The 14,906-nt window shown below is 43.4% G+C and overlaps 1 long non-coding RNA gene across 3 annotated transcripts in view; it reads left to right on the plus strand.

Moving 5' to 3' along the window:
- LOC310898032 overlaps positions 1-14,906 on the plus strand; it is a 60,840-nt gene that overhangs the window by 7,381 nt on the left and 38,553 nt on the right. For 2 of the 3 annotated variants that reach the window (XR_014582899.1, XR_014582901.1), the window contains 2 exons: positions 2,214-2,356; positions 3,473-3,619. This is a non-coding gene — a long non-coding RNA (uncharacterized lncRNA). The remainder of the gene's footprint in view (positions 1-2,213; positions 2,357-3,472; positions 3,620-14,906) is intronic. The other variant, XR_014582900.1, reaches the window with a different exon arrangement.

The following is a 14,906-nucleotide window of genomic DNA, read 5'->3' on the forward strand; positions in this document are numbered from 1 at the left end:
GGTGGTGCTGAGGGGCCAGGCTGTGCCCTGTGCTGGGGGCCGCTGGAACCGGACGGGACCTTTCCTCACAGGGCTCCGTGGCCAACACCCAGGCACCCACAATCAGCGCAGCTGCTGGTGATAGACAGCAAAAATCCTCTCAGAATTTTCCCCCAGAGCACAGGATAAGTGGATTCTCAAAGGGGGCGTTTTCCAGGCTTGCCAAATGACTCCCCTGCCCCACCACAGGCCTGGCAGAGGCTGGAGGTCATGGCTTGGGCCTGCAGTGCTCAGCAGGGAGTGGCGGCAGCCATTTTGTGGATAGGGCCAGCTTCTTGCGTCCTGCTCCTGCACGTTTCTCCAGGCTGACGTTAGGATTTGGGATGTGCCAAGACCTCTGTAACACAGCACGTGCAAAGGCATGACTACATCCCACCGTGAAATGAGCTGTGGTAAAGTTCCCAGGTGCGTAATCTGAAGGTGGAAAAATTGTTTGAAGTTTGCAATTTCTAGTCATTTCTCGTCATGTCATGCCCCTCATAGAGGGGGGAAAAAGTGTTTCCTTGGGAAGACTGGCAGTCATATAAATCATTTGTTGCCCTGCTTACTGCCCACAGGTAACTGTGAGCATGCAGCAGCAACCATGTGTATCAGGGAAAACTTTCTTGAATGCATAGCATAAAAAAAAAAAAGTATTCTAACTCATATTTGCTGCATTTAAGTTTTATGGCAACATAGAAACATTGTAAACAGCAAACTGCATAAATCAGAGCAGGAGTTGGAAACATTTATGCTAATTTTCCAGTGCTATCCATTTGGACGGGGAGGAAATGTTAGGCAGACTGATTGTTTTTACCTAGGAGTAATTAAATATGTTCCCCAAGAGATTTCTGAGCAAACCGTTTATTAGCTAGCCACATTTGTAATTTCTATTTCTCATATTGTTATGCCCTGTATTCTGGCAGCCTAAACAAGAAGAGCTAAAATTACATAAATAAGATATGGTATTAAAAGAGAGTGGTACAACTGATCCAAAATAGCACTCTGAGTTGCTCTCTGTTCAAATGTGTCCTACAAGTTTTCATTCTTTACAGAGAAATAAAGGGTGGGAAAAATACGCCGCCAGTGCCATCTTAGTCTTAACTAAGCTATAACTGCACACCAAACCATTTTTAAAAAAATCTGCTTTGGTAATTGAAAACAATCTGTACAACATTTAAACCATCAGGAAAGGTAGTTCTGTTTTAGCTGGCTGGAAGTACACTTAAAAGAAAGGGTCTGATTGCCTTCACGTTTTCATTGCTGTTTTATAGACACAGTCCCAAGAACTGGGATTTATTTCGTAGGCATAAATGACTGGAAAATTATGTGAAAATGATGCATTTTCTCTTCTTAGTTTGGTATATCTGTTGCAATTGTTTTTGGTAAATTACATGAAAATCGTCACATTTAGTATTTAAAAAGGTTTAAAATTTAATCATTTGTGAGTATTGGTAACTGCCCATTGTTAGTGGCTGCTCTTAAAGGCCTAAGGCCTTTGGAATCAGAGATTATAAACCTGTAACTGTGGTAAAAATGGTAATATGTATTGAAATGAAGTGACAGAACTACTGCAATAAAAGATAAACATGCTAGGTAAGCTCCTGAACTAATGGCATTATTGATATACCTTTGCTGTAAGCGGATTTTCTCCCTGTCTACCTCTTAGCAAAATTTGGTCCATAAACAGTAGAAATCTGTCTTGGTCAAAAATAGTTGTATTTTGCAGGTGCTCTTGCTCTCATATATAACTACAGTAGAACATGGTAGGACAATTAAGTATTTATCAAAAGGATACAGATATGGTACTTGACAAACTACATAATTCTTGTTGAGTTATAAAAAATGTAACTTGTAACAACAACAACAAAAAAACAACCCATGGCTGAAATGCTCTATACTTCGTAATTAAAAATCAGCTTAAAGTAGTTCAAAAGGAGGTTTTCCTCATTCTGAAGGTTAGGTTTTTAAAGGGCTTTAGGGAATTTACAGGATCGATCAGATATCTCCTACTTCTGTTCACTCCTGTGTAACTAATTTATTCAACTCAGAACAACTCGATGAGTAAGTCTGTATGGGCTTTACTCTGGATTTGTAGAGCCTGGCAGTGAGACGCATGCTTAATTCATTTGTTCTTGGTTTAGTGTTCGTCTTAGTCTGTGATGTGAATTCATTTTCTATGGCACCCCTGGCAGGTAAGTGGGAGTCCCTGATGCCTTTCTCTTGGGAATACGGCTCACAAAAATACTGCTTTTTGAACTGCACTCCTGGGGGAAGGTCTCTCTGAACTGCTCCAGACTTCATCCCTATTTCTTCAAAGTAATTTCAGTAAAGACAGGCAAGTCTCAAACAGCGTTATTAACACCTTTATTATAAACACCTTTTCCCTCTATTTTATAAATTCTAAAAGGCACTTTTTTTTTTTCTTAAGTCAGTGCAAAACATTTCTTTATTTACATGAAGAAATTCCTTCATCTATTTGAGAGAGACGCTTGGTTTGTGCATGCTACTGCAGTGCACGGGAACATTTGCTGCTGATTAAAGGGGTACGGCTCAGTTTGCAAAGCGAAGTGCCAGTACAAACATATTTCTCCCCTTCGCCTTCTGGTCTCTTTCAAACTTGAATTTTCCAGGTGCTAAATGGTCTTCACTCAGAGAAAAGACCATCTGTGTTTTTTATTGATGTTCAGATGAATAAAACTTTGCAGAGAAGAGCTTATTTCACTCTTTCTCCTTTTCCGCCTCAACACCAAAGTGAGTGGCTTTGCAGGAGGAAGGTTTTGTGGCTGTGCCAAACAAATTGGCGGAGGTTGCTGGGCCTTGCAAAATCATGCTGACCTGTGACTGGAGTGGCTCTGCACTCCCTTTATCCTGTTGGAATTATCTGTGTAGGGTTTTCAATGTGTCAGAGAAATGCTATTTATCCTGTTGATGGTGAAAACAAAAACATTGCGTTGTGTGATTCTTAAGCTGTAAAGTCAAAGGGACCGCTTCCCAGCCACTACTGTTGGTAGGGCTTCTCTGCTCAAAGCAAAACTGGGGGATGGAGAAAAATAAGAAGCAAATGAGAATTTTCTGAATGCCTTTGCTAATGCCGCTTCAGTGGGGAATGTGAAACTCCAGGCTATAATTGTGGAGGTGGTTTGATGACAGTGTGCAGTGCAGCCCTCCAAATTTGAACATAGACATGCGTGTCCTCCTCTCGGCCGTGGAGCTTGTAGCTCCAAAACCAAAAGGTTTCCCTCAAAATTTAGCAGTGCTCTTTTGTTGATCAGAGGAGTGAATAATGACTGGGAGATTTTGGTATTGGGCAAATACCAAAATATAGTTCAAATATCAAAATGAAGTTCATATAATACAAATTACCAAATTACAAAAATGACAGTATTCTGTGTTTTTGCAATGTCTAATTAACAGCCTTGTGAATAAGAGTGCCACTATTTCTTGTCTGTAGGCCTTGTCTAATACTCTGACACCCCCTTCTCGAACCAGAGTGCTTCCTCTGAAGGCCCCAGTGCTGCAGCAAGAGGAGCAGTACACCCAGGCTTTGTCAAGGCTCCAGTTTGCTGGACTGTCATCTTGCCTCTCAGCAGCAACAAAAGTGAGTCACAATTTCCAAAACACTTGACGAGTGTATTTTATTTGCAAAAGCAGCGCCCAACAGAGGTGCAGCAAGGAGGCCCTTGCCTAGGCAGGTGGCCCGGGTGCATCTTGCAAGGGGTAGGTGGCAAAGCTTGTCAGCAGCTGATCCACTTTAAAAGCTCATGTATTTTAATTTAAAATAACACTGATTCTTATGTGGTGTTTTGTCCAATGTACCAGCTGTTTTCACAAATGCGTTTCTACCTACTCCAAGACTTGCTATAAATTTTGTAGTGGCAGAGGGTTTAATAAATTACATGAGAAAAGAATGAAGAGGCAAGTCCAACCTTTAACCAGAGAGCGAAGGAATCACATGAATGTAGATCATTTTTTTTCACCCTCTGTAATGAATGTACAATATTTTTCTCCATTACTAGCTGTTGGCTCTAGAAGAGAAAATACAGAGGCTAGTGACCCAAGGCCATAGAAATGAGGGAATACTAGTACATAAAACCATTTGCACTAAAATATTAAACTTGTCCAGAAGATAAATAATGCTGTTTGTTAGTAGCAGTAAGAGAGCGATGGTATGCTGTCAGCCCTCATAGGTTAGCCTGTGCCACACATTGCCTGGGGGCTAAGGGCTTGATGGATGCTCCCTGCCATCCTGGTGTGGCAGGAATAGATCAAGATTTGGTGTTTCACACTTAACTCAGCAGATCACGAAAGAGAAGCCGTGAAGCAGAGTTGATCGTTAATTTGTTGAGTGTATGCATTCATACTGCTGCAAATCTGTGTAACTCAGTCTATTTCAGGACTGTACAGTCTTTAAGGGACTAATGGCTTGTTCTGCAGCACTTGCACCTACCTACACCAGGGGAGCTGATATGATTTAAAATATATATATATATATATGTAAAGTTTGAAGAATTTTAAAGAGAGCCCCTTCTCAGAGCATAGAGGGTGGGCAGCTTGGCAGTGATGTTCGAAGAAGGTGGGCCCACCATTTGACTTCTGTTGTGTGTGCCATCTCTCTCTGCTGCTGGCTCGAAGCTGGCATTGCCCATGGTGAATTGCAGTGCACACCGAAATCCTGCAACTGTTTTCTGCCTCGGCTGGGCAGTGCACAAGCTGAGGACATGCCTTGGTACCATCCTGTTCCCATTTTTGCACTGACTTTTCCTTCCTCAGTACTGGGCATGCAGTGGAAACAGCTGGCATGGCAGCAGCTTCCCAGGCATGTAATTAATCTGCATTCATAGCCTAGCTTTTACGGTACCTACAGGTGAGTGTGTGCTGGGGACAGCTGGATGTTATGCTGCCTTGTCTGAATCCCAAAGGGTTATTGGTAAGCAGTATTATCAGTATACATGAGCTTAAAGTGGATACTGCTAAATGTGTTGCAAACTTTTAAAAGTGAATTTGCCAAACTGATATTATTCTAGGGCAAGAAATAAATAACTTGCAGGTTTGCTTGCAGTCAGTCGTGCGTGGCCATTTTAGAGCCAATGATGCAACAACAGGTTGTTAAACAATTTTAAACAAGCCCATTTTGAACATTGTGAAACTAACATTTAATGAAGTGAAACATGGATCAATGGTAAAATCTGTGCGGTGGCTCAGTTGTATTGATTGCAAGGTTCAAAGGCGTTCGGTATGGACCTGTTAAACATCTATAATGTTGAGGCTGAAGTGATGCTTGGCAAGTGCTAAAAAGGCTGAAAAGGCAGTGTGGGTGTGTTTGCTGCTTTCATGCAACCTGCTGGTTTTCTGAGTCAGTAAGAAGGGCTGGGAACCTCCAGGTCACACAGGAGATGCTCCAAGTATCTCTTTACCGGTGTGCAAAGAAAGGGAGAGATGCTGGTGTCGTGGCCAAGGCACCACCACGGAAGCTGCGGCTGCTGAGCATGGAGGTGCCGCTGCTCTCCCTCAGCGGCAATGCTTGTGCAACGCTTGCCTTTGGCTTCCCGGCGTGGTTTTGGCAGTTGCATGTGTGTGTGCACCTGTACAAGCGCTAAACTTAGTCTGAGCAGGGCAGACTGTGCCGGTCTCCCCCTGCGGCGTGGCCCCTCCATGCTCTGTGCTCGTGGCGGTGCAGAGGGCCATGCGAGGTGGCTGCGGGGCGAGGATTCGCTGGAGACTGCATCTGCCACAGTGGCTGTTTGGTAAAGCAGGTGAGTGTACAATTTAGCTGTGTTTGGCTTTGGCCCACAAAAAGCTGGGTCCTGGCTTCAGTCTGGTCTCCGACATGGGAAGATGTATGGTCAGGCAGACAGTGCTGCAAAAATAAAATCAATACAGATCAACTGAAGAGTTTTAATCTCGCCTCATAAAAACTCTGCATCACTCACTTGCAAATCAGAATATTGTGATGCACTATGTTACGTATCAACATGTATACACACATCCAAAATGCACCTCTCTCTGTTGCGTGCACAGAAACTCACCCAGCCAACTTCCATGGGCAGTACAGCAGAGCAGTGCTGTAGGAAACGGCGGGGTTTAGGTGCTGTGCTTGATCCTGACAGCTCATACTCCTGTTAACTGGTCTGATGACAGTCAAGCTCCAAACAACCACATATAAAGGGCACTCTTTCATAAAACAGCAGGTATATCTCCTGCATATGTTCTGACAACAGCAATTAAAAACAGCAGCACACCAGGGAATTGCTAAATACAGCATGGCCTGAAGTTATAAGCTTCTGTTTCCTGGATTTTTTGTTGTGACTTGTGCTTTTCCCCCTTATGTATGGTGCAGGAGAACTTAAAGGTCAGGTGAGCAAACCAGCAGTGGGGCAGGAGAAGGAATTTAGAATGAGGTTTTGCTAGCCCATTGTAGCCAAAACTCCTGCTGGGTAAGGAGGAAAAAGTAGTGCTGAAGGTGAGGTGTGGGGACTTGAGAACATCAGGGCGAGCGACCTCCAGCCGGGGCTGCAGTGATCTGGGATGTAGGAGGCCCTCTGCAAGAAGTGTTGCCTTTAGGAAACCCTTGTCCTTTAGGCAATGCAGAAAGAGGGAGAGCTTTAATTCTTGAATGTCTTAATTCAGGACAACTTGATGTCGTTGCTGCAGTAACGCACGTTTTGCTCGTGCATAGATTTATTTTACAGAGACTGAATGAAGGAGAGAGCGCTCTCCTTCTCAGTGGTATAGAAGCATTTATGGATGGTTTGGTGTTTGGTTTAACAGCTTATGCTTTTACAGACTTGAAATCTTGTTTGTATTACCTAAATAGATATATGCTATTTCCGGAAGCTGTTGCTACTGCTAGGCTTTTATGACAATCTTTTCATTTTTAGTGTGGGAGAGGTCACAGCACTTTGCTAACTCAAAATACCTGACAATGACAACAAAACCCAAATTTCATTAAAGGAAAAAAGGGGTCAGCACTGTACAGGCTGATTATAAATAGTGCCGCCAGTCAGTACCTGATAGTTTATTGGACCTTATGAAACTCCTGATATCCAAATGTGTATTTTAAGAAGCCATTTGACCTTGGGCATCTCTCCTGCTGGGGGATGCTCTCTGCTGTGTCATTGGTTCAAAATCAATAACCTCCAGCACTGTCCTGTGAGCGCACCGGTATTTAAGGGTGATATTGTAAAATGTGACATTATTCTGCTGACAAATGACTCGATACTGATATCCCTGTGGAGAAGGGTGGGCAGGGCTACGTGGTGACTCTAAAACTTCACTGGTAATGAATGAGGAAAAAAAAACTGCTGGGGATGCCATTTTATCCATTTAGCACTGGGATCTGCTGCCCTTGTATCAACCTTTATCATCATGGCCCACAGGTGCCTGAGCTAAACCTGCTTGTCTGTTTTATTTTCCCAATTTCATAATGTTGTTAGAACTCTAAAATCCATAGGTTATTTTATATCTTGCTTTTAATAATTTTAGCAGCCTGAAGACCTGTGTTTGCAGAACTGCTTAGTGCCTGGCTTGGACGCAAACCCAAGGTTGTAGTCAAAAGATCAGTGCCCAGTTCTCACTTTTAGGGCTGCCTGGAGACTTTATGCTGATGTCTCTAAATTGATTGAGGCTGGGCACCAGGGAGAGAGGAGAGTCATTTGGTGCTGGGTCAGATGGGAATAAACTGGCGCTGACTGCATCTAGCGCAGCAACTGAAAGAGGGCTTCAAGCTAGCAGAAGTGTCTTCATGTAAAGGATGAAGCAAAAATGTCAATGTCTTTAAGACTGATACTTAGTTCATGCGAGGGGATATATGTTGGTAGACAGAGGATTGGTTCGTTGATTTGCAAAGGTTTTTTTTCTGTGCTTTAAATATTTACGGCTCCAGACTAGCCAAGATATTATCTGTAGAGGAGTGCTCTTCGTGGCCTGGGTTGAGTGTGTATTTTCTGCATTCCTGGTTTTGGAAGTAGGTCGTACACCAAATCTAACTGAGCTCTGAATACTTCAGTTTTCTTCCTGCATTTGAAGAGATGACACACAAACTTTCTGTGAAGTAGTTTGACAAATCTACTTACAGCAATCAGCTGCTCTGTAGCTCAGATTTTAAAATTAATCGCCTTTCAGAAGAATAATACTGTTACTTTCTTGTAAGCATGTGGCTCCTAGCATCCGTCTGTGTAAACAAACCTCATTATCTTTAGCTGGATGCAGACTGTGAGGGTAAGAGAATCGCTGAGTGCAAGTGTATGAATAGATGTGCAATTGCAAATTTCCAAAATAACTTTTTAATAACATCTTTTAAATGTTTTAGGTACTAAAGGGCTCAGCGTGTCTCTTCATAATATACAATGTGATTAATTCAAATGAGAAAAAACAGTCATGCAGACAGGCTTTACAGCTAATGAGCAGGATGCATAAAATATGCTCTGCCTCACCAAAGTATTATTGTCTTCTGACATTTTTGCAAACTCCCATGGAATTTGTTTTGCATTAACTGCTGTTAGTGAAGATGGAGTTGGTGAATTATTGCCTCTTTATTTTGAGACCTGAACTAATTCCCTGTGCAGGTTTTTGCAAGTTTTCTTTGCACAGTTCTGAGTCCCAAAAGCACAAGCAGTGAAGTTGGCAGTAAATGGCATTCCTGCATCACTGAGGACTACATTATCAATCATAAGCAAAGACAGTGGACTTGTAAATCCCTCCTTTTTTTTTTTCTTTCCTAATATATCATCTTAAAAGTTTGTTTCCTGTTTTAGTCCCTTGTACATTGCCTGTGCAATGGGTTTTTAAATATATAAATCCCAGATCTTGACAAAGGGGGCTTGTCATCTAACCCAGAGGAACCTCCCTGAGTCAATTCTAGATGGTGGGTAGTGGGAACCTTCTGATGCTCACTAGCTGTCCTCTGCTAGAGGCTGTGGCAGAGTCTCCGAAAAGGAGAGACCCCAAAACACTACCCATTTGCAGACGTCTGGACGCTTGGGTCTTTCAAAGGAAAATGTTTATGAATGAAGAAGAATCAAGTCTTCCTTGCTTTTGTGTGTAGTTTGAGTAATCTCTTCGTGTTATTCTCCACATTGCTGAGCACATTTTTGCTAACTCTCTATTAATGGTTCTAGACCTGCCTGTGTGTCTCCCAGGACTCAGGTGTGCAATCACTGTCCCTTCATCCATTTCAGACATTTGATATGAATAAGTGCATTGCTGTGCTGGAGTAGCAACCACAAGCTATACTTAGCATTTGTAAAAACGGACTCCCTCCCCAGCCTGAACAACAACAACATGTTGCTGGGAAGGTGTGTTGAAGGGAAATCCCCTTAGTAAAGCCTAGTGTGTGTTTTCTTCAGTGAGCTTCCCCACTGTTTGACTTTGTGCCTGGTCACGGGCCATGTGCAGAGCACCTCCCAGTACTCTCTACGTGAAATTACTGTAAGCTCATTTACCAGAGAGCACTTCGTTTCCCTTGCTCAATCAGAAAACATTTTTTGCTTTCTAGCTTCTTGAGTCATCCTTTAGAAAAAAAGATTTGCTACCCTAGAAGAAAACAGAAGTAGAGTTGTTAAAGAGATAAATGACAGAGTCAGCCTTAAACCCTGCACTTTCAATTTATTTGAAGAAAACGCTCAAGGAGTGTGAATATAGGACATCTGTCTCATATTATTCCCAAAGCAACCTGCGTGTTCAGCTGCAAACATCCCCACCTGCTCCTCTAATGAGCTCAGATCTCACAGTGTTCCCCACTCACCCCTTTAAACCTGGACAGAGCTCTCTGAAGCAAAGGGGTGCTGCCCAAAATTTAGCATAGGGCGAACCCGAACCCTCTACACACGTGCTGTTGGAATCTTTTCAGCTTCCATGCTACTGGAGTTGTGAAGGCTACATCAGGCGTCACTGCAGGTGGTCCTAATGTAGGATGTTGTGTGTGAAATTAGAGCGGTCCTGGGGCTGGTGAGTACCCCGGGCTCTGGCCTTCAAGGCAGGATTTTTCAGCATGATCCTTTTCTAATGCACCACTGGAGTTTGACATTTACAATCGGCTGCTTACGCAAACTAAGGAACAGCAGAAAGAAAGTGATTTTTCTTCTCCCTGTCCTTTACTTTTATAAAGTAAATATCACAAAGAAATGCTTTGCAGGTGCTTTTTAGCACAGTAAGCATAATGCCTAGGGAATGCAGTTGAAATCCTTGGCCAAGGCTGCAGAGTCATTGTATTTCAAAATTCGTATGACTTTGGTGAAAACTCTGGACCAAGTGCTTGCAACCTGCAGAGATGTCCATAGCAGTGGAAAAAGTGCTCCAAAATGGTTCGGTCAGCTGCTCAGGCAACCTTCTTCGCACCATGCATAGAGAGAAAGGGGACGTCTCTGAAACTCTTCAGAAGCAGCACATCCTGCCCCAAGCACCCTGGTCTGAAGGGGTCTGTGGCAGTGTGTTGCCTGCGCTCCTTTGGAGACTGGAGATTACAAAATGCGTTCAGCTGTACCTGAATGCTCTGAGCTGACTTCTCTTGACCCAGCAGAGTAAATAGGTGGCAGAGGAGGCAAAAACATGTTCTCGTGGTCTCCCAGGAAAAGATTCCTTCTTGGGCAAAAACATTCCTGACAGCATTTCTATGTGTTCGTCCTTGGACCATATTTTTTTTCTTCCTGTACAGCCAGATGAACATTTTCAAAGGGTGGATCCTTCCCCTCATTCAAGCATAAGGACCTTTGGTGTTTTTCTGATGCTAAACTCTGCTGTTAATTTGCCATTTGCTTCATGTGATGGGCTTTGCCTTTTACCAGCCACTGTTTCATGGGGTAGTGTTGACAGGGGAGGATGCATCTCTGATGGATTCCCAGGAGGGCTTAGTGCAGCATCTTTGGGATGTGGGCATTGACTAAGGAAAATAAGTGAAAACCTTGTCAGCACCTTCCAGTAAATATTCTGAAGTAATTTAATATAATAAACATAATGTACTAGGCCTTCTAACTGTCTTTTCACCAGCGAGTGATGATTTCTGCCTGGAGAGCCATAGGGATGCAGATGTGTGTGGGGAGGACTGGGCAGCCCCCGTCGGAAGCCTGTGGCTGCATTCAGCACAGCAGGCTGGTGTCGTTGCAGCCACTTTGCTGTCCTGCATCCAGTTTTGGTAGTGTAAAGGTGAGTTGTGTAGGAGCTGTGAGATGGGACAGCTGTACCTGACAGCCCTGAAGATACTGTCTGCAGTCACAGACCAAAAAGAGCATCTCTGAAATAGTGAAAATGGCTTCTTGAGGTCATCTAAAATATCACCAGATACGAAGGAGACAGATTAACTCTCCCAAGCCAGTAACCTTCCTGCTTTTGTCATCCCGAGCAAACAGACTCTTGTTCCTTACTGGTATTTCATTTCCTTTGCCACTGATTTTTCAGAGGGTCAGGGCAAATATCAACAGTGCTTTTTTGGCACCAGCACAGTCCTGGCTGTTGGGCTGGGGTGAGCTGCAGCAGCGCTGCAGACCAACCTGGGGGATAGCTGGGGGCACTGGAGCACTTGGCAGCTTTGCTCGTGCCTCTGCTCCTCCCGCTAGGTGCCCTGCATCAGCTGGTGGCCCCTCAGCTTGTGCTGAAAGCATGTTGCAGGGAGGCTGTAAGCTGTGTGATCAGCTGTGATGTGAAATCCAATAGTTCTCAAAGAGAAGAGATGATTATCAGAAAGCTTTTGTGTAAATGGTGGGATTCTCTGTAACTGGAAATCTTTGTCCACTCTTGGAACAGGCTGGATGAAACTTAGCAGTGGTAGCTTCAGTAAGGATGTGTGAAAATGTGATCTGCAAAATGCAACCAGAAATTGCACGTAACAAAAGGGGATCTGCACAGAAGTATTTCAATAGAGACCCTGTGAGAATCGTTTTTGTGATGCTAACAGGTAGTCTGGCTCTGCTGCTGCCTCCCCAGGATGGTGGAACTGAGAACTGAGCTATGGCTTCCGCTGCTGGAGCGACTGGAAGCAAATAGCTGCCTTCTCCACAGGAAGAAGTGGCAGTCATTTGTTCATCTGGTGGACAGTGCTCAGTGTGGAGCATTCAGATTGTATCTAACTGCAGCTTTTCCATTAAAAAAATAAATCCCGTGGTAATTAGTTTTACTAGGTTTGGGCAAGCATGCAGTGCAAGGCTGGATGCTAAGGCAGATGATGCGTAGCTATTGGCGTGGTGCTTCACAGGTCCAGACATGCTCCATTTCTAGTAACTTTTGGTGCCTTTAGTGACATGTATTGCATAGCCATTGCATATACTGAGTCAGTGTAGGTAGCATAGTACATAGCTAAGTGCCTTTTTCCAGTGCCCAGTATTAAAACTTACGGTTTATAAGGTGATCTATGTGTGGAATTACATATTTTTGTCCTCTCTTTGTAAATGAGGTGGATATTTCCTGATATTGGCAGTTAGGCTTGTTGGGGCAGAAAAATAAATGAGAATAGGGAATTACAGAAGGTTGTAAACTCAGCTGAGCACCAACTATATATAATTATACCTAAGAAATGGCAATAATAGCTGGAAACTGTTGCCTGGTAGGAAAAAAAAAATCCTCACAGAAGAATATCTCTGCTATTTGTAGCCAATTTTACATGGTCAGTAACTTGGTTATACATTGATTTCTGTAGATGGTACTTAAGCTCATAGGGTGTCATTTAGCATATTATTAGATCAAGTAAAGGAGGAGGCTGGACAAAGGACTAATGGACCACAGGGGGCAGTCAGGGCTCTGCTCCCAGTTAGATGTTAGCAGTAGTGATCTGATACCTCTTTACTAAGACCATGAGAAATGGGAGGTTATTGGGAAAAAAAGTCAGCACAACTTAAAAACTGGCCTCTTTCTTGACAGAAGAGGCCAAAGTGCAAACACTTGTCTTAAACCTGGAGATGGTCCACTCAACCTGGGACTGAGACGTGCTTACAGGCCCGATCGTTAGAGGAAGTATTTATTGGCCCTGTGTGCATCGCGCCTCTTCCCTGGATGAGTAGGCATCTTGCTGAGCCACTACTGTAGTTTTTCCTCCAGGGAGAGAAACGATGATGTGCGCACAGCAGATGCTGAGCCCCATCAAAGCAGGGACTGAACTCCTCCTAAATAACTAAACACAGCACATACGCTCCTGATTTAGAAATAAGAATGAAAAAGGGCATTTCAAAAAGATTCCATTACTACTGAGGTTAACAGCGGCGCAGGGCTTTGTTCCCTGGTGTTGCTCGCTAGCCTTGCCTGCACATCATTAATAATAATACATGGCTGTGTGATCTGGTGTGCTCATGGCTGCAGGGTCACAGCCAGCGTGACAGGTCGGCGCCTGCACCATGCAGCTGGTATCCAGCATGAACAAGCCAAGTGTGGAGGACGCAAAAGATCAGCTTATGCCTGTTAACCACAGGACACACTGTAAATAACTTCTATCCCTGCATGAATTCCGACCCATTTAATTCACTATCTCTATTCAATAAAACAACCAATTAACTCTGATACTATCGTTATCTCTACCAGTCAATGTATTTGCCTCAATTCTTTAGGGACAAGAGAGTTCTTGATACCTCAGCAGATTATTTGCAGGTATCAGTTTTGTTTAGGCACTGTGATTACTGGCTTTAACAGGCTGATTTCATTCCTGTAATATTCATGTTCATAACAATAACTTTTGAGAAACCCATTAAAAGTCTGTGATGGTAATTTAAAGGAAAGGTCATTTAAAATTTAAAAGAAAGGTTAAAAGAAAGGTGAATGTTCACCATTCAATTATGATCAAGTTAGTAACTTTTGATGGATACATTAAATGATGCTGTCATCCCTGGGCATATCACAGAATCAAAATTACGCTCCTATTTCATTCAGAGCGTAAGTAATACCTGCAATTAAATGGTCTTCTAGTTAAGGCAGCTGCTTGCAACAGAGGAAATGTTTGCTGTTTTAAACTGCATTCAGCCAATTCTGCAGGTGTCTGCCAATAGACAGCAACCCATAATCTATATATAAATTACACAAACCCCCTTCATAACAAGAATATTATTAAAGCTGCAAAGTCAGACACTTGGAGGTGAAGAAACGCCAGCATCGAAGTTTCCTGAGTGACCTCAGTTTGTTCTCTCCTTCTACCATGCACATGCATAATGATGCAGTTTATAATTACATAGCCAGAAATTGTTGTGTTTTTTTTTTAATGTCATATCTATTTATTTACCCAAAGGTTTTGGGTACCCCCAAATTGGGACTGTGCAGTGCCAGGGGCTCGTCTCTGGGACCATTAGCTATGGTCCTATTATTAGCGAAACAAATAAGGTGGTTTATGGAGTAACACCAGCACTGGATGGGTTTTGCCCTGGAAGGAGATGTGTTAGGAGTGCTGGGTGGATAAGGATGTGAGAATGGAGCGTGACACGTGTTGTACAAGTGCCATCAGAAGTGGGCTGTGGACTCCTTGTGTGTTAGAGTGAGCAAAAATATACTGGAGGTCTTTCTGGAGTTTCCCCTAACATCACGTGGCTCTGTTGAGCCCTGGTGGGATTTTGAGCTCATTTAAAATAACACGTCCTGGGGAATTTGGAGCATCACAGCAAGAACAAACAGGACAAGTTTCTCTGGTCATCTCTTCGGTGGGTATGAGATCAGCTCTAGATCAAAGCTTTGCTGTGTCTTCAGCATGTGTCTTCAGTCTAAATCCTCTCAGTTTGTGCTGGGTCCCTTTCTCCTCACCGTTAGGTCTGAAAGCTGCCTTTGTAACGTCTCTGTGAAGTCTGGGCCAGAGGGTGTCCCAGCGCCTCACGCTCGCCCGCTGCAGAGATTGGGGTTTGCAAGTGCTTTTCTGGTCTCTCTCTGTGAAACAACAGCGCAATAGAGATATTGAAGCATGAGAGATGAACTCGGGTCCAGAAAAT

This window comes from Anser anser (genome assembly GCF_964211835.1).
Source record: "Anser anser genome assembly, chromosome: 3".
Lineage (NCBI taxonomy): Eukaryota > Metazoa > Chordata > Aves > Anseriformes > Anatidae > Anser > Anser anser.